This window comes from Chionomys nivalis, chromosome 6 (genome assembly GCF_950005125.1).
Source record: "Chionomys nivalis chromosome 6, mChiNiv1.1, whole genome shotgun sequence".
NCBI lineage: Eukaryota > Metazoa > Chordata > Mammalia > Rodentia > Cricetidae > Chionomys > Chionomys nivalis.
In genome coordinates, this window is record NC_080091.1 from 91,526,046 (window position 1) to 91,547,045 (window position 21,000).

General features: G+C 41.2%; 1 protein-coding gene and 1 non-coding gene across 5 annotated transcripts in view; both read right to left on the minus strand.

Moving 5' to 3' along the window:
- Arhgap24 (Rho GTPase activating protein 24) overlaps positions 1–21,000 on the minus strand; it is a 398,083-nt gene that overhangs the window by 66,511 nt on the left and 310,572 nt on the right. The window lies entirely within an intron of this gene.
- Positions 13,286–13,391, minus strand: LOC130876673 (U6 spliceosomal RNA). Its single transcript, XR_009057326.1, has one exon. It is a non-coding gene; the product is annotated as a U6 spliceosomal RNA (small nuclear RNA).

Below are 21,000 nucleotides of genomic sequence, written 5' to 3' on the forward strand. Positions count from 1 at the left end.
ATGTGTATTTATGCAGTACAGGTTGGTCTTGAATGTATGATCCTCCTGCCTCAGCTCTCTGAATGCTGGGATTATAGGCATGTACCACCATAAACAGTAAAAATACATTTACTTTAAAATGATTAGTTTTAAAACTTTAAAATTTCAAATAAGCACAGTTTGGATTTCCACTAATTTCCAGATTTCTCAGGCTCATTCTTCTGAAAAGCACAAAATGTACTGAGCATATTAATGACAATGATGATACAGTTAATTGTATTTCAGTTACCTGCTACCCAGACTGCACTGGGAAGTCAGTAAGATCTCAATTTCAGCCTAACTGGGTATTTGACTTCTAATTTTCTCAGAGGTTACACACCTAGTCATCTACGCCCAGAAGTGTATTAAATTCTTCTGGTTGAAAGAGCTGAGAAGTAAAGGTACTGCATGCTTTAACATCCTCCTAGGTGGTTCTGAGGCATCAAGAAGTCAGAGCACACCCGCTGTAGGAGGCTTTACTATAACTTGTCAAGATTTACAATTTAAGATTCAAGTCTTTCAACGACAGGCCTTCCATTTGCTTGTATCCATGTCAGTCTCTCCATGGCAGTTCTTTAATCAGAAAGGCCTGAGCTCTAAAGCTATGGATCATATAATGTGTCTAATTTCTTATTTGCATTGTAAATGATCAACACTACAACCAGTTTTGTAAGAACAAGTCATTTAAGTTAATATTAACGAGTCTGGCAATTTTGTGAGTCTCATGCATTAAAGACAGTTTATTTTATCAAAGTGAACGTTAAGACACTTCTTTTTTGCATTTGAATACAGATTCGCTATTTCACTATTCCTCATGCCCTGAGTTTGATAAGTTGAATTGTTTATTGAATTTGGAGAGATACTGTGTTTGAAGATCTAGATGAAAATGCTCCAACACATTGAAAAACCTTATATATTGTTTCCCTCTTATTATTTTGGAATATTACAGATTTGCAAGGCTAATAATAAAGTCAGTTGGTAACTTATTTACAGTTTGCAAATTATCTTCATATCTCTTGATCTGGTTTTGAAAATAATCCCAGGAGGTGAAGCACAACATCACCCATCTATCAAGCACATTGATAAAAAACATGTTGCTGTTCCCAGCAGCGCTCCAGGTCCTGAGGATGCAGTGGTTAGCACAGGTCCTGAGGATGCAGTGGTTAGCACAGGTCTTGAGGATACAGTGGTTAGCACAGCAGAAGTGAGAGCTTGTGGCCAGCATTGGACTGAATGTCCTGCTGTGGAAGTCACCAATATAACGCTGTTTAAATCACAGGTTGTATGAGATCAGTAGGGGAAACCACAGCAGAACAGAGAAAATTTAGATTCGACATAGAGAGATCATTGGAGACTTTAAGGTATAGATAACCAGGTTAGGCAATGTGGAGATCATTGACAACCTTGTAAGAGCTACTTCAGTGAATGAGATCAGTCTGGACTAACAAAATGCCTCTGTAGGAATGTGTTCATCAACTGGTGGAGGAGTAAAAGAGAAACACCTGGTATAAGCAAACCTCTGAGAATTTCCTTGTAGAACAGAACAGAGAAATGATGTGTGTGTGTGTGTGTGTGTGTGTGTGTGTTGGGGGGGACACAAGGCTTGTAAAATAGGAAACATTACAGAAAGCTTATATGCTTACGAGAATTATTCACAAGACTAAAGGGATGGCTCAGCAGTTATGAGCACACAGTGTCCTTCCAGAAGACCTAATGTCCACATCAGGCATCAAAGCCTCCTACAGCTCCAGCTCCCACCATCTGATGCCCTCTTCAGGCCTCCACAAACATCCTCACACACAGAAACACACACACACGTGCATATGCACTCATTACACATACATGTGAATATGCACACATACACACACACACAAATACATACACATGCACACACACACTTAAAATAAGTATAAAAAGTCCACTGGAAAAGTTGTCAACTGGGAGAAAGGAAGCTTTAAGACATCCGTAGTTCCTCAAAGCTGTGCTGAATGTTTCTCATTTTCTTCAGAATCCCAAAAGGGACTGAAAGTTAATATGATTCAGTTTTCCTCAGAGTTCTGATTTTAAATTATATACTATTTATAGAAAATATCAATGAGAGAAAAGGGTTTAAACTCATAAATCATGTACAAGGACAAATTTTTAATTTTTTACTTAAATACAATTTTTAGTATTATCCACTAAGACATTTTTACAAATTTAATTGGAACAATTTTCTTCATCACTTCATTTGACTTGCCTAGATACTAATTATCCACTCGTACACAGCAGCAGCGTCAGAGTGTGTTCGGGCGTACATGAAGCAAGTGATGCTATAAAACCAAATGTTATCACCGATTCTCACAACCTGATTGCTCTATCCCACGGAGGACAGCCAGCGATTACCATGGTATGCAATTAAGGGCGAGTTAAACCTCAGTTTTAACTTCATTCTGCCATGCAGCTGGAAATTGCAGCGAGTGTAAGTGAGAGGGTCGACGTAAGAACCTCAGTGGAGGAGTGATAGTTTGTTCGTGCTGTAACAGAGAAAGCTTGCCTGAGGATCAGAGTGCAGAGGGAGCCACCAGTTAACCACAGAGGCCAGGCAGTGCGGGTGCACACCTTTAATCCCAGTGCTCAGGAGGCAGAGGGATCTCTGTGAGTTCAAAGCCAACCTGGGCTACACTAGATTGATCCAGTCTAAAAGAGAACCAGAGCCAGGTGGTGGTGGCTCACATCTTTAATCCCAGTACTTGGGACTCAGAGTCTTTAATCCCAGCACTAGGAAGGTGGAGACAGGAAAGGGTATGGCTGGACACCTGGGAGAGAGCAATATAAAGTGGGAGGAGACAGGAGCTCAAGGCCTTCTGTCTGAGAATTTGTGGATATAGGATCTTGTCCCCTTTGGTCTGAGGATTCAGTAGAGGTAAAAAGGACTCTAGCAGCTTGCTGCTCCTTGACTTCTCTGATCTTTCAGTGTTTACCCAGTTATCTGACTCCGAGTTTTTATTATTAAGACCAATTAGAATTTGTGCTGCACCGCAAGGCTCTGGAATTTCCATAAAGGCCCAGGGCTTCACAGAGCACACAGCCTTTGTCGGGCACGTCTGATGCCCCAGTGGACATGGATATTTGTGATTCAGGACTGCCACTCCTACTATTAAGAACACACGAACATGTTTTTCTAATGTACTTCATATGAACAGAGTACAATACATGATTTCATGAAAGTAAACTGTTTTCCCAGTAGAAACGGCGAGGAGAATGCATGTTCACTGATGACTTTCACCTCATGCCAGGAGTTAAGGGTCTTAGTTAATAATTCCATTCTAATACGAAAGAGATCAACACATGGGAGGTCTAGAAAGTCACTTCTTGAGATGACTTGGCTCATGTGTCCTCATAAGTGTGGATTGTGTGCCTGCTCCGTAGTACCAGGTCTCGGTTTCTGTTCTTTATTAAGTATGCATGTGGCTACAGATCTGAAATTCTGTGGAAATTCTGCATCAATGAGCTTTTGGTGCAGCCTGGACTGTACCGATAGAGTTTTATGTTTAAATATTACAACTAATGTTGAACATTTGAAGAGAACCATCACAGAGCTCAGAAATCTTAGATTATTTCATGATTTCCTTTCCATCTCATGAAATAATGTCATTAATCATCAAGACTTAAACCACAGTCACTGGGGCTCAGTAGGAAAAATGCTTGCTGTACAAGCGTGAAGCCCTGAATCCAGATCCTCAGAACCTTCATTAAAAAAATACTAGCAATCTGTCTGGTGTGGTAGTGCATGCCTTTCCCAGCACTGGGGAGGTAGAGGTAGGAGAATCTTCGTGAGGTCCAGACCAGTCTGATCTATAGAATGCGATCCAGGACAGCCCGGGCTAAACAGAAAAACCCTGTCTCAAAATATAAATAAATAAATAAATAAATAAATAAATAAATAAATAAATAAATAATAAATCTTGGTTACCCAAGCCTTTGTAACATCAATATTGTGTGAGGCAGACACTGAACATTACTGGGCCTTTCTGACCACCATTGCAGCTCCAGGTTCAGTTAAAGACCCCATCAAAGAGGAATAAGGAAGAGTTACAGAGCAGGACATGCTACGTTCTTCTCTAGCCTTGTGTACTGGCTAGATATGTGTACTGGTGTGTACAACAAGTGTATGCTTAGCTAGGACACCCTATTCACACACACACACACACACACACACACACACACACAGAGAGAGAGAGAGAGAGAGAGACAGACAGACACAGAGAGACAGACACAGAGAGAGCGACAGAGACAGAGAGTCCAAAATAAACAGTGGCTCTTCAGCAAAGTGAAATGTAGCATTTACTAACAAGAATATCTTTGGATTTCTCAGAAGTTTCTCTTTATTCACTTAGAGCTTTGATTAACTTTGATTAACTGAGTCCAATAAGAAATTCTTAGTCGGGCAATGGTGGCGCACGCCTTTAATCCCAACACTCGGGAGGCAGAGGCAGGCGGATCTCTGTGAATTCGAGACCAGCCTGGTCTACAGAGCGAGTTCCAGGACAGGCTCCAAAGCCACAGAGAAACCCTGTCTTGAAAAACCAAAAAAAAAAAAAAAAAAAAAAGAAATTCTTGAAATCCAAGCGAGACCAAGGCAGGGGGAGAATCCAGAGCACACTCCATGCTTCCAGGCCATTTACACTGCATTCACTACTGTCATGAATTATCTTTCATATCTTATGCAAATAAATACTTCTTCGAATTCCTGAAGCTCTTCAATTTCCCCCACATGTGCCATAAATTACATTTTGATCCTTCCTGCTGATAGATTGGTGCCATATACCTCATAAATTTAAACTGAAGACTAACTGCCCAAATCTTCTACAACCCTGCCCAGCCCAGAAACATTTAGTGAACACCCCCATCTGCGTACAGTAGTATTGGAATTAAGAAAAAAGCTATTGTTTGGAATATTTCATCAGCATATATATGTAACAATCAAACTACAGATGCAGAAACTTGGAAGAGAGATTGGCTGATAGACAGACACATTGTTAAGGTAGAGCCAAAGTTGCTTAAAAATTTACAATGAGAAGGACACGAGGATATCCCAGATGCCCAGGACACCTGCTTGCAGACAGAGTCTTGGGGACCTGCCAGGTAAGATGCACCCACGAGATACTAGCAGGATGATTTCCTAGAGAAGAATAGCATAATGACACTGTTGACAGGCCTAGGGGGACCACGGGAATCACACATGGTTCCACCTCTAGCACAGAGTTACAGGTGGTCAATCGCATCTGAAGATAAAGCATCAGTGACCCTTGGAGACAAGTTCCAGCATGAGTCATCAAACCCCAAGTGCTTAGCCTTGGACACAGCACACACAACTAACACTAAATTCACTCAGTAAGCTCTATAGACATGTGTGTGTACATACCCACATATATGTGTGTGTATATATATATATATGTGTGTGTGTGTGTGTGTGTTTAAATACATGCATATACATGTAATAATAAAAAATGAAGAACAGATCATTGAATGGAGCAGAGAAGCAATTGAAGGGAAGGAGGGGTAAGATTAAAGTAGATACAATGTTCATGTATAAAGTTCTTAAAAATTATATATCGAAAAGAGATATATCTCCCAATATAACTAAGGCACAGAAGAGGTAATAGGCACATGTCTCCTGATCCTGCATGGCATTCACGTGCCCCAAGCAGAGAAAGAGGGGCACATGAAGCTGTGCACTTACTAGAGACAATTTTGTAGCTGACAGCAAGAAGGACTCAAGTTCACTGGGGATTCCATTACCACCTCAGAGTTGGAGAACTCGGTGGATCTCACACAGCACACAGCGTGTGAGGACCAACAACACACATCTCAACGACTGACTTCAAAGCCAGACCCAGTAACACACAGCGTCACATCGACATTCCTTGATAGATGACTAGAGAAGTGGAGAATTAGATGACTCCATTAATTAAACTTATTATTGTTCTTTAATATGTCTGCAAGCTAGACCTAAAATATATTAAAACTCATTAGACCTCACAGAGGCTTACAAAACACTGAATGCTAAAGCTAATTTGAGTTCATTAAGGCTTTTTGGTTTGTTTGTTTTTTTTAATTAACTGAAGGCAATTTTCTCCTGGCCACATTTATTAATTCCACCTGTGCTTATATTCAGGTTCTTTAAGTGTATAGTTTGTGGTTGCCTCTGTATCAAGATAAAAACCCGCTAGTCATTTCAGGAGACCATTGTACTTGGATTTTATTTGGAATTCAACAAGGAACACCTTGTTGCTGTGTCTTAGACGGGAGGTGCTTTCACTGTCATTAGAGCCAGTATTATGTCACGTCTGTTTGTGATTCCCTCCATGCCACTTCCATGTCTACAGGAGACACCTCCTAGATTAGCCCTGGTGTCTGCCATCTTCCTCAGTAAGGACTCATTCATACAGTCAAGTTCAGGCAACTGATACATTTTCATCCTTTAAGTCACAACATTTCTCATCCAAGGAAGCAAAAATAATCTAGCAATTGAACTGTAAATGAAGATAGCAATAAACATCTAATTAGTAAACATAACATTTATATATAATTATTATATAAAAATATATATAATATTTATATATAATTATGTATAAAATGTAACACCTTATATATGATGGCTATATATACACATATGTATATAACGTAACATATACGATTAGGACTGCAGTGCACTTTGTGGGCACAGATAGAATTTATGATGCTATCTATACTATAGATTCTATAGGAATCAAGTGATAAAGCATAAACTGATCAGTCAAGTCCAGTCTTTTTGCTAGAGATTAATAGGCACAACTTATGAGGTTCCTTACACAGCACACTGGAAATGTGTCCAATTGTTTACGCATATGCTAAAAAATAAATCTTAACTTTAAAAAAGAGATTCCAACTTGTGTGATGAGAGGGTATTTTGGAAGAAAGAGATCTCAAGAAATGCTCTTGTTAGAAAATAGCTCCTGAGTCAAATTCATGATATAGATGGGAGGGATATAAGCACGCATGGACTCTGCACATTGTAGCAGCCTTGGGTTGGCGTGCTGGTTGCCACGTCCTCTGGACTTCCTCCACTTTCTCCTCATGCTCTAAGAGGTTCCTCAGTTTCTTTATTCCCTCTCGCTTTTGTCCCCTGACTTTTCCTTCCTGCTGGTGCTGCCCATGTGTTTCTCCCTGATGTCAGGCTCATGTTCGCCAACAACTACTCCGCTGTGAGAAATCCCTGAGATGAAGGAGCTGCAGGCATCACGTTAGAGACTTCATTTTGAGCAGCTCTCCCACAGTGCCTTTACCCCACGGGGCACATTTTTTTTTTTTTTGCCTTCCCCACATACATTTATAAACTTATACCTTTTCATTAAAAGAAATACTTTGAGGTTTCCCTTTGTTGTATCATGGGTGTAATATCACGACTTGTACCTCAGAGCCTTACTAAGTACAGCAAGATACTTAATCATTTACGCCGTGTTAAGTGTGATATGGGGACGCCTGTCTGATAAAGAGACCTTAAAATATGACTCATGGACAGGCACTTGCATGTTTCCTGGGCAGTATGAGGTAAGACTGTATGGGATTTCATCGGATTAACCCAGGGTGGTATGCAATTTGAAACTTACGAATTATTTCTGGAATCTTCCATCTAGCATTTTTGGATGGAGGCTTGCCACAGGTAACTGAAACCATAGAGTGAAACTACTGATAAGAGGGACCTGGGCACATGACAAGCACTAAACTAAGAATCCAGGAAACAAAGATGCTTAAGATACAACTGCTGTGGACACGTAGTACAATGTCAATTGGGGAACATTGCATGCGCGCGCGCACACACACCCAAGTTTATTAACTACAATTTCCAGTACACGTAAGAATGAAGGCACATGGGCTTATCCATGTAAGCATTTTCATATGCATAAGAGCATTCACGGACAGCTTGGTCAAGAATTGGTTTACAGACACTAATTGAAAGCAGAAAGTTTATAATGTTGAGATCGGCTTTAGGGCTAGGGAGATAGATCAATAGGAAAAGTATTTGTCATACCAGTGTGAAGACCAGAGTCCAGCACTCAATAAATGCCAGTAGGGCATGCTGGCCCACTGTAATCCCAGATCTCCAGCACCCATATAAATGCCAGTAAGGCATAGTGACCCACCACAATCACAGTGAGTAAGAAGCTGAAACAGGTCCTCCCTGGGGTTAAGATGGCTTGCTAGATTAGGTGTATCGGTGAGATCTGGGTTCAAGTGAGAAACCCCATCTCTCACTTTAGACACAGGTGGAGTGATCTACGAGGACATGAACGCCAACCTCTGGCCTGCACACATGTGTACACACATGTAAATCTGCATGCACAGATGCAGGCAGAATATAAATAGGCACACATGCACATACACACATACACACATGCATACACATGACTTTTGTTAACAAGATAAAGTAGCTCATCTTTGAAGAATATCAAGCCAAACCTTTTTCTGTATATATCTACTGAGGTTTCATACAGTGACCTAGCTGAGAAAGTCATGTTGAAAATTTAAATAAACATAAAACTTTTAACAAAATGAGCTAGTTTTTTGAGGATCCAGGTTTATTTGGCAGTTACAAGAATAGCAAATGATAAATTGGCCCCAGGAGGGCTGTCCTTTTCCTTGGAACCTACAGACATATTACTAACTACAAAGGAGAAAGGCAGAGATTTGAAAAGCCAGTGTAGCTGCCAGAGCTTGGGAAAAGGCTGAGTCCTTATTTTGCAGCAAGATGTCTTAGCAAGCAAGATTTCATGCAAATCAGATTAATTTTCTCTTCACTTTGCTTCTAATGAATATGAAAAGAATCAGTTCCCTACATAGCCAGTCCACATTTTTGTTCATGTGTACCTTTCTACCAGGACTTTTAAATAAATTCCATCTCTTTAAAATAAAAACTATAGGCCAATGAGATGAGTCAGTGGTTAAAGGCACTTCCCTTGTGGCTGGCCACCTAAATTCAGTCCCTGCAACATGGTGGAAGGGGGGAACTGACTTGTAAAGGTGGCCTCTAACTGACAGCAGCTGTCCCATGGCACAAATGTGATTGTATGTGTACATGCAAATAAACACATAAAATGAAAACAGAAATAAGGAAATACACCACTGATTCATATAGAACAGGATGAGCTCATGGGTAAGGGAAGCTGACTTGATATTTCTGTGCAAACACAGATGATAACAGATATTTTGTTCTTGCACCCATTTTATAAATCGATGGGTCAATATATAACTCATCTCTGATAATGCTAACAACTCTAATGCCCAACGAGAGCCAATTCAAAAACTCTTGAAAACTGCTAATGATGAAACTTGAAGATCAATTACTTATGTACATGACATAAGACATATGGGGTCAGTATGATGTTTTTTACATATTATTTATTCTTTTTACCATTTACTTCTTGTGATAGAGTGCCCTGACTAGTTTCAAACCCTCCTCCTGCCTTGGCCTCCAGAGATAACTTTTGGCTCACCCACCTCTACGCCTGGCTAGGATGACAATTTTGGGTGTACTGAGATTTCCTACTGAATTTTGGTATATGACGATTTGTCAAGTTAAGACTAAGGTGGCACAAAATTTTAGGAGCACTGAAATATTCAGCAAGTAAGATAAATCGTATTTTAATAATATTTGAAGTTAATAAAATGTGTAATGAAGAAAATATTAAAATGAAAGTAGAATCACAATTACTGGTTTCTCTTCTTGCTTTATATCAGTGTCATATTAAGAACCTCTGTTGTCCCCATTTACTGGAATATTATGAAGGCCTAATACCTTCTTTCTAAACCCCATTTCTGCCAGATGAGGACAGAATCTGCTGTGAGATGTCACTATTTACCCAGCTGTAAGAAACAGCAGAGTCCTGTAGGCAACCTCCTGAGTAATGGGTTTTATTGTGCGGTAAAAATCTATAATAATGGTGTCAGAATTCTCAAATATTGGCAACTTTCATTATCTATCTTTTTTAGGTGAGAAAAAAATCACAACAACACAAAGTTGTCACATAACACAAATTCTCAGCTACGCAAAGACCTTTAGCTTCTAGCACCAGGTGAATGACAACTCAGCTAAGCCTCTGGTGCCAAGGCAAAATGAGCCGGCGACCTGATTCCAGGTCCTTCTTGGCAGACATCCAGGGAACTAACCAGCACCCAGGTGACAGTCCCATGAAATCATGCAAGGTGAGCCCAGTGTGGAAAGGAATCGGGGTAGATGCATAATTCCATGTTATCAACATCTTGAAGCGGTGCCCAGCAAGGCCTTTTGCTTTCCTGATATCCCATAGCTGGGCTGATTCTGACTGGCTCACAGTTTATGTTGTGAGATAGAATGCTCTTCAGATGGATTTCAAGGAAAGACAACAGGAGCTGATAGAGGGTAAAACCGAGTCCAAAGGAAGCTGAACGCGGAGCAGGCACAGCGCTCACACACTCAGGTGTGGCTCTTCTCCACTTTCAACTGTACTTGGGAGTGGATTATAAGGTGGTATTTCTTAAGGGATGGCAGAAACAAGAGAGGTGGGGGCAGACCAAGGATGGCCTGTAAGGAAAAGGAGAGTATGGATGTTAACACAACATCTTTGCAAACCCTAATTACACAATTTTAGTCATTGCCACACTGATAGCATTTGTGGTTGCTTCTATTTAAATGAAATAGTTTGCATAAGGTTCTTAGTTACTTGATAGGCCGGCATAACCTGAAAACATCCAAATTGCCCCCAAACTCCCTTTTTCTAGTTTTAGGTAAATACTAGATCCTTTGCCCTTTTCCGTGTGAGTGTGTGTGTGTGTGTGTGTGTACACTGTGGTGCACTTGTAGAGGAGGGAAAACTTGTGGAGAATCAGTTCACTCCTTCCATTGTGTGGGTCCAGAGGATGCACCTCAGGCCTTCCTGCTGGAGGCTCCCAGCATGCCATCTTCCTAGCCCTGCCTTTCTTTCTCGTTAATATTTTCCAGTATTATGAAAATGCTTAGGGTCAGGGCCCTGTCTACCTCCTTCAGAATTCTCCATTTCCCTCGTGGGAATAACAAGCAAATCAACTACAACCCACACTGTTTTGAGCTTATTACGTTCAACAACAACAACAACAACAACAACAACAACGAAAATCAAGTAACTAAGTTTTGGAAAAAATCTTCATTCCCCTGAGGGCAATTTTCAATCTGGTTCTAAAATTAAAGGCGACAATTATTTGCAATTCCTTTTCTTTCCCCAGCAGCCTGCTTCTGAGTCATGTGAGGAGAAAGATTGCTCATCAACAAAACGCAATTATTAAAGAACTTTAACTCAGCACACACTTAAGGATATTATCAAATAGTTAACAGCTCAGCTTCATGGGCCTCTCTTCTTTTCCGGGGATTGTCAACGAAATTACTGAAATCCATTCATTATCGCTGAATTGTTTTCTTCCTGATTACTCCATGTAATGACAAACTAGACCATTTAAAACAGCATGAACCCTTTAGGACTTTAGTTTTATACGCCACGTTAAGTAATTGGAATATTTCATTCCTGGTCTAGAAGGAAAACACTCCTCAGGCCTGAAGTTGTGCGGTTAAAACATCATTTTGCATTTAAAACTAGTAGTGAGGTGACAAGTTCAATCTTGTCAAACTTCATTCAGTAGTATCTCTTGGGGGGTGTACATCATGGTCTTAGTAATGTCAGATGACAAAAATTTACTCAGCATCAACTCACTAAACAAAGCTATGGCATCAATGAGCAAGCCTTCCCACCTGTGACAAGCCTCCCCACCTGAGAGGAGCCTCCCCACCTGCGTAGATGTTCTGACTCTTTGCATTTAGTGCTGCAGAATTCCAAGAAAGGGCGACACAAACAGGCCCCCTGATATATGCTGTGAAGGAAATCTTTCAAATCATCTAGAGAAAATTGTTTTATGGATCATATATGGAAATCATTAATTTAATGTCAGTCACTAGTGAACAGAAAGTCATGGGAAGGGGCCTTGGTTCTTCACTTGCTTTCCAGTTTATTGGCATTTGCTTGTTCTTTTATAAGCAGACTGCCTCAATATTGCCCAAGCTGACCTGGAACTCCAGCTGCTCCTTCCCAACACTCTCAATGCTGGGATGGCAGGTGTACACCGCACAGTCAGCCGGGGAAGGGTGTGGAGCAGATGGATGGAGAATCCAACTCCCATCAAGGGAATCTATATCTGTAAGGACAGAGAGGCTCATACATGTGAAAAGTCAGTGAAACAATTTTTTGTGCTTTAAATAGCCTGTGTTTATTTGAATTATTCTTTTATTTTAAAGAAAACACTGTAACTAGTTTTAAAAATATTTTAATAGATTTTATATTTGTGTGTATATGTGTATGAGTGTGTGTGAGTGTGTGCATGGGTGTATATGTGAGCATGTGTGAGTGTGCATGTGATGTGATTTTGTGTGTGTATATGTATATGAGCGAGTGTGTGTGAGTGCTTGTGAGGGTGTGAGAGTGTGTGTCACACACGCCTCAGCATGCACATTGGGGTCCGAGGACTGCTTTGTGAGTCAGTTCTCTCTTACGTGGGTTCAAGGGATCGAACACAGGACCTCTGACTTTCAAGACAAGCAGTTTACACACTGAACCAGCTCACTGGCCCTACAATCAGTTCTAGGATATAAAGTTGGACAGTGCAGCAGCTCCATATGACAACTGTGGAAAAATAAAACGTATGCCACTTTATATGGTTAGGGCGGTATATTTTATATCTATTAACCTCAGATACCTGTGTCCCTATAGAAAAAACAGACCAAAAATACGGCTGTTACATAAGAACTGTAGTGTGAAGACACATAGAAATATAAAAACTGTAACATGAGCAAAAACCAAGAGCACAGTTGTGGACTGTTATAGCCAGGCCGCAACAAATCAAATCCAGTCCCAACCAGTGTCCTTAGCATTGCAGGGCTAGCACATGACAGGATTTTATACTTTAGACACCTTTGACAAATGGTGAAATGTTCAGCTAACTATAGCAAATTCTTTGTGTTTGGAGAATGGTTGTGTGGATAGCTTCTCATTTAAGAACGGTATTCAGTACTGCCAATATTCCAGAAGGAAAAACCTTTCCCAAATATTTTAATTCTAACTTGAATTTTCTTTTTTTTTCTTTTTTAAAATATTTCCACCTGCTCCCCGTTTCCCATTTCCCTCCCCTCCTCCCAAATATTGCCCCCTCCCCCCACTCCCCTCCCCCATCCCCACTCCTCTTAAGAAATATGGAAGGCTTCACGAATTTGCGTGTCATCCCTGCGCAGGGCCATGCTAATCTTCTCTGTATCGTTCCAATTTTAGTAGATGTGCTGCCGAAGCGAGCACTAACTTGATTTTTCTTAAAGCATAATGGAAATCACCTGTTTGTGGGAGAAAAATCCAAAAGAAATCAGGATGTGGTACAGAACAACTAAATAGATAGACGCCTTCTCCAAACTCAGGTCAGTTTCAGGAGAAAGTTCTGAATTATCCGATTCTAGAATCCTGCTACATTGGCTTGGTCCTGCTATGTTCTGTTTCAGACGGTCTCTAAGCACAGATTTGTGACCTTGCTGCAGGGGAACACACTGTGAGCAGCGACAAGCCACAGTCACCAGACACAGTTACCAGACCACGGAGGTTTTATTTTCTTCTCTCAGCCAACCTTAGAAACGAGTAGCCAGTTAAAAACTGTGGGGCTGGGGTCTGAGCCAGAGAGCAACGCGTTACACCGATCTGTGCTGCGATGTGGAAGAGCATGTGGACGTTTGGAAACAGCACATCCTGGGAAGGAAACATCTGACAGCAACCTACCAGGAGGGCCAGGGCTGCTAACTCCATGCATTCACACCAAGTGTGTTCACACACCATTTTATTTTGATTCCTCTAGTTTAATCATTGACAACTATGGGGGCACTCTTACTAACTCTTCCTTTTTTTCCTTCTCTCTCTCTCAAGCCTAAACAGTGACCAGTGAAAGAACTTTCATTTTTATCGGGTAGGTCTTAATCAATTGTTTGCATGTATTGAGTTTCTGTCATTCCTATACATGCAAACAAGCGGTATCACATAAAGGAAATAGATTGAAAATTAAATTGGGGGAATGTGCACCACTATAACTGCTTCAAGAGATGCCCAAGTTACACCAACATGTAGAAATCCTGAAAAGAGCAAGGCTTATTGGACAGGCTTGCATAATTCCAGGGCTTGGAAGAAAGAAGAAGCAGGAGGAAGGCCAACCTGAGCTACAAAGTGAGTTCTGAGCTAGCCTGGGCCAATAGTAATAGCCTGTCTCAATGAAATCAAAACCACAAAATAAATGTGAATTCCCAGGCATATAGTAGTATTTCCTCAACTTACTTGATCTGGAACATTTAGAATCACTTCTGCTCTTTTTAGTCTGAACAAATAGAGCCAGGTGTGCAGCGTCAGCAGTACTGATATTGTGTGTACACACAAGCATAAGGGTTTAGATATGAGTGTGAAACAAAAGAGAGGTGTTTTCATGAGAACTGACTTAACGCTTGCTTTCGGAGAGTGTTAGGAAATGCAGTTACTATGAGGAGGGTTTGGGTGATTAAGCTGTAATTACCGGCTTAAAAATCATACTTAAGTAAATGCAACTTGAAAACAAGCCTCAGAGAACTAGGAAAGTTCTCAGCTCACATTTCCTCAATTTCTCTGTAATTTTTGTGTGGAAATTATACATAACAAATTATGGGAGAAACTTATGCAAAAAAAAGATAAAACCAAACATTTGAATCAAACTCGGGGGGAAAAAGCATGGTCTCATATCAAAGTCGACAATGCACTCATAAAAATGTTTAACATTGGTAGAAAATAACGCATGTTGAGTGTGTATGTTCTACAGTTTCTATTTTTTTCTGATAACAATCGTTTCATTTTTCATTTTGTTTATAATTGTTCTTCGATTACCTGAGGCTCAAACTTAAAGGGGCGTCTGTCATAATTATTTCCTAACTCTATAATCTCCACTTCAGCATTGATTGACAGTGAGGAGAACCAGAGGGACTGCCCAACCCACCCATGACTGCCCCACTTATAGCCAACTCCGTGAGAGGGAGCTGATGCTTGACACTGCTGGATGAGACCAGAGGCAGAATGGCCCAGAGACCCAGACAGAACCAAACACAACTGGAAAAAGTCAATGCAATGCTCCCTAATGATATTCTGCTATACTCATCTACCTATTGGTGCCTAGCCCAGTTGTCATCAGAGGGGCATCAGCTAGCAACAGATAGGAGCAGATGCAGAGCAGATACAGACAAACACTAGGCAGAGCCAGGGGAACTCCTCAGAAGAGGACAGGAAGGATTATAGGAGCCAGAGGGGTCTAGGACACCACAGGAACAAAGACCACAGAATCAACTAGGCAGAGCTCATAGGGGCTCACAGAAATTAAATCACGAACCCCGCATGGATCTGAGCTTGGTCCCCCGCATATACCTTATGGTTGTGTAGCTTGGTCTTCTGTGGGACTTCCAACATTGACGGTGGGGAGTGTCTCTAACTCTTTTGCCTGTGCTTGGGACTGTTTTTCTCCTCCTGGGTTGCCTCATCCAGCTGTGATATGAGGGTTTGTGCCCAGTCTCACTGTATCTTCATAGGCCATGTTTGGTAGATAACCCTGGGAGACCTGCTCTTGTTTGGGGGTGGAACAGAGGGGAAGTTAATCTAGGGGAGAGGGGAGGTAGGAGGAGAAATGAGGAGGAGTGGAGGAAGGACAAACTGGGCTTGGGATATAATGTATGAGAGAAGAATAAAAGCTAAAACATTTTCCTCCATACTAATGGAGTTGATATATCTTCCTGAACATAAATGGGAGGTGGGAGTGGTTTCCATCTGGAGGAAAGGGACAGGATTCAGAGTTGTTCCAGTTTAGAAGTGACCAGAGCTCTGCTTGATGGACTGCATTCTATGAGTTTCTAAATGTTAAGCTGGCCTTTTTTCTTAACGGCCCAATTATAGGTACATGAGCCTAGACATGGTGATTTGGTGGCTTCAGTCTATGGAATTAAGTGAAATTAATCTTCTGCAGGAACCTGTTCTATTTTTATTATCGCAAGAGAAAATTAATAATACAGAGGGCATGCCTGAGTTTGCACCTGTCTCTAAGGGCAATCAGGATGGAGGCATAAAGTTTGGGACCCAAGACTTAGCTTTGGTTCCTCCCTTTATTCTGCCTTCCCTGGGGTTTGAAAGTGGAGAGGGTCTTACTGCTATACTATACTGAGTCTTTATAATTTAGTTCTGGGGTGAAACCTTAATGAAATCATTGGAGAATCAGGAACTGATGAACCCCTGTACCTGAAGCTACATGTGTAGACTCTACTCATGGGCCCAGGAGTGAGTCCTGGTTTGAAAACAGCTGGAAACGGGGCCAATAGACCTGAGTTCTCAGCAATACAGTCTGACCCAGCACCTCACACTGGGCTGGGCTGTTACGTGTTAATGGGCTGCTCATGTGAAGAACCCGTCTCAGGTCTTTTGAGCCCCAGAAAAATCCTCTTAATATCAGTACTAGGGTCAATCCTCTGTCTGAAAAAACCATTGGTATGCAAAATCTATAAGCTAAGGCACCTTCAAATTCATTTTTAGATCTTCAAACAGATCCATGAGCTGATTGTGCTTGTTGCGCTCTTGATTTGTTAATAAACCATGAGAGGACATATTACCATGAGCACTCTACATTGCCCCCAGAAGCTATCGCCCCAGTGTCATCTTGTACTGCAGGTTGACAGCTGAAGTGTTTTAATAGATCCACGGTCCTTGCTCTGGTCTTTTTTATTATATCAGTCATTTTAATGCTCCAGAAGTTAGTAGATATTTATATACTAAAAACTTTAGGATCTTAACTATTACACAACTATATTATTGTCTAAGATTTACCACATTTTCATTTGAGCTTGACCAGTGATGGCTTCTAAGGAGTATTACTTATTACAAATGAAATGTCGGTGCTCAAGGATGTTTGGTCCTTCAAACACCTTGGGAGAGAACCTAGACTTAAGAATTTGTTGTTTGACCTGTTTAGGTTTAATTTTATCTGGAGTTGGACAGAGGATATCTTCAGCTGTCCCCTGTTATATTTGCTATGTCATAGTCCAATAGTCTCTTCTCTTTATCACCAGATGACACCTTAGCACATTAACCTATTAAAAATAGCTTCCTTATCAACTTTCTCTCTGGTGATTCTGTTTCTACACATGGATATGTTTATATAAAGAGCAAAGAGAACAAGTGGTAAGCTCTGGAATATGCACGGAGTAGTGCTGGGCCCTCAGGAGGTTTGCTCAACACTGCAGCACGGCCAAAGTCACTCACTCATTAAATGACCTTGCCTCACACAAGAGCGGTGAAATTGTGTTTTAGGCACCAACACAGTTTCATGCTCCATTTGTGTTCTATGAATCTACCTCAAGCTACCTACCAGTACAGATCTTTATTCTACCTCCTGCCATGGTTTTTTCTTCACAGATAAGAATTTCTAAAAGTAAGCAAAGAGAAATTTGGACCAGAAACTCACCACCAAAAAGCTTGTGATTTTAATTTCCCGAGAAAAAAGTTATCTGGTTAGTTCAATCTTTATATATTTATATAACTTATGCACACATAAATGCCTTTAATTTCTGGTGGCATAGCTCTTACAGAAGGAGCTGCCAGCTCTGCCAGCTGTTTGCCTATCTTGGTTCAGCTGCTTTTATTTTCCTACGTGTCAATCTTTATTCATGTTCACAGCCTGACATTCTTCTTCTTAAATGATTTACCAAATGCAATTCTTCATCGCAAAAGGAGCATAACCCATACTAACTCCGTTGAGAATGGGCATCTCAATTCCAGCCAGAGGCGGTCAACTTGTTCCTTAATCAAGGAAATGTGTGGCTACATGGATATAAATGCATATCTGAGTGTGAGCCCACGTTTATGCAAGGAACTGCCAGTGACCCGTGCAAAGGAAGAAAATGCTGTTGTTAAGTCAAGCAAAGCTCACATGGTTTTATCAGCTCATCCTTTCTCCAGAGCTCTCCTCCCAAAGCTCATGTGGTTATATCAGCTCATTTTTTCTCCCAAACCCTCATCCCAAAGCTCACGTGGTTATATGAAATCATCCTGTTTCTCGAACTCTCACACCATGAGGAAGTAGGTGAAACCCCTCGGCCTGTCTAACCTGCATGAGCTGGACATAGCTATGGCTTTCTGTTAGCCTTTCTTCAGACAAGAAGGCAAACACTGGCTCACCAGTAACAAGAAGGTCACGGTCGGCCATAAAAAGGCATTTTAAGAGAGATGGCCATAACTTAATAATCATGGATACAACTCCAACTAGGGTATAAAGTCTTATTCCTGGAGGGTACAAGACCTAAAAGAACACAGCGTCTAAAAGAGCAATTCGGACTTGCTGAAAACAGAGATAACACATTTGACAGGTTTCCAGAACAGAGGCAGACAATGACCACTTAGCATAAGGGTGGTATAACCAGAGAATTCTGTCTGAACTCTGAACATCAGAAGAAGGAGGCAGTGAAAGAAGCAGTGTCTGGGGTCCTGAGAGCTTTCATTCCATCTCCTATTAAAGAAACAGCTAAGTGAGCACCCAGTACTTGCTGTGGAGAAAGGGAGGCTGCCAGCATCGTCTGCAGACATCTTTACTGGTGAACTGCTTCGACAAAGGAGTCGCACAGCAGCTTCAGAGGCCAGAAGAAGCAAGAATCCCCAGCACGGGCCGAGGGAAGGATCAAATCAAGACAAACACTGTTTATTTCATAAAAGACAACCTCAAGTGAAATGGGTAGCCATGTCTGTTAAAGCAAGTGAGATAAAAATGATGAAGAGATTTCCAGAGGACACAAGCAGTAAACACAAAAATGCAGTAGTAACTTGACAGAGTGCAGAGGGACCCTGCTTATCGGAGACCTAGGAAATACACGACCAATCAGAACCTAGGAAATACACAACCAATCAGGACCTAGGAAATACACAACCAATCAGGACCTAGGAAATACATGACCAATCATGACCTAGGAAATACACGACCAATCAGGACCTAGGAAATACACGACCAATCAGGACCTAGGAAATACACGACCAATCAGTTAGCCTGTGCCTGTGTCATTCCATTAGAACATAAATCTCAATATCCCCCAAATAGTCTATACTCAGCTGGACATGATATCAGGTATGTATTACTAAGGAGTGTTTGTGCAGGGTTTTTCCCTCAGTTACTGTTACACACATTTAGTCCAGACTCTATTAACTTTATACTTATTTATCTGGCTATGGCATTAATATAAAACCATATATTATATATTGTGAGACCCATTCAGGACCTTTGAATGAGAATTGACTTTTACATTTGTAAGAGAGATTAAGGAAACAGCATTTGCTTTACCCAAGTACTGTGTGGGCTGTGTAGACATTGTATCACAGTGTTACGAGCTACCACTAATCTAGGGCTGACCTTGTTGAAGTTAGCTTGCTACTATTAACCTTTCTCCTATACTTCAAGTAAGCAGAGTGGTTGTGGAATACATGTTGGCCATTTGGTGTCTTGAAACAACTCTGTAATAAGAAATGATACAGATGAAATTGGGCTGCCCAAATGAAAATCACAAAGAATGTTGCCCCCAAGCTCAACTGATAGAGATAATTGTGCATCAATAGCTACAGGAAGCAAAATTAGAAGTAAAACTGTCCTCTGTAGAGCAATCATCAGAGCGCGACCATGCAGTGCTCAGAGCACATGGACTAAATTCCATGCTCATGCACGCGTGAGTCTGCCATGGAGGATTTGCTGGCTGGGGACCAGGTGACTTACTTTAGGACAATGCCTTCAGCATGAGAAGCATTCATAGCCCAAGTTTCCACAGGCCACCTTCTAAACTCCTCACTGTGAAATTCTACACCCTGTGCTGGAGAAGCAGGAAGACATTAAATAGGCAAATTGAGTTCTACATATTGTTTCCTTTACTAACTGGTGTTTTACCTCCTACTTGTTAAATATTGTAAGGAATACTGTGGAGTTTGCTCATCAGCATTAATTAGATGGCTAGGCATTGGACAAGAAAGGATACAGTGTCTCTGTCCCTCATGATTGCTTCGGAAAGAAGATTCAAGATTTTAGAGAAGGAGAAGAAACACCAAAGCTTTCACTCGCTCCATTTAACTCTTCAGCCGTCTTCTTTTCATGTGCTCTGCTCTATCTACCACGAGGAATCAGCGGCATGTGCGATGAGCGCCCTCTGAGGCATCTCATTTGTCATTTCCCTCTATTCCCAGCAACCGGCCATAGCATCTGAATCCTAGTTTCCACCTTCCTTCCTCCATTCATCTAGAAAGTTTATGTTTGGTTCATTCATTAGTTTTCACCACACAGTGAACATCAGTCACTCCCCTAACCTGAATTTATCCCTTGCCTTTTCTATGTTGTTTGAAATTTCATTGTAGAAATATCTAATCTCTAATTCCTGAGATCCTAAACCTTATCAGTCACTTGGTCCAATCAGCACTGCATCCCTCAATCCCATCATCAGTACCCTATCCCTCATTACATCATCAGCACCACATCCCTCAATACATCATCAGCACCACATCCCTCAATACATCATCAGCACCACATCCCTCAATACATCATCAGTACCACATCCCTTAATACATCATCAGCACTGCATCCCTCAGTCCCATCATCAGCATCGCATCCCTCAGTACATCATCAACACTGTATCACTCAGTCCCATCAGCAGTGCACTGGAAGTCTCTGTCTCTAGTTTATAAGCTCGGCTCACTTTTCAATGGCACTTGCTTCGATACAGGTTATTATCATCCCTCTTCTAGATTGTCATACTTGGTGCAAGGACCTCTTGGCTCATCCGTCCATCAGCTGTTCCACAAATGGTAATGTAATTTCACTGCATGTAATTCAAATACACATTGGTGC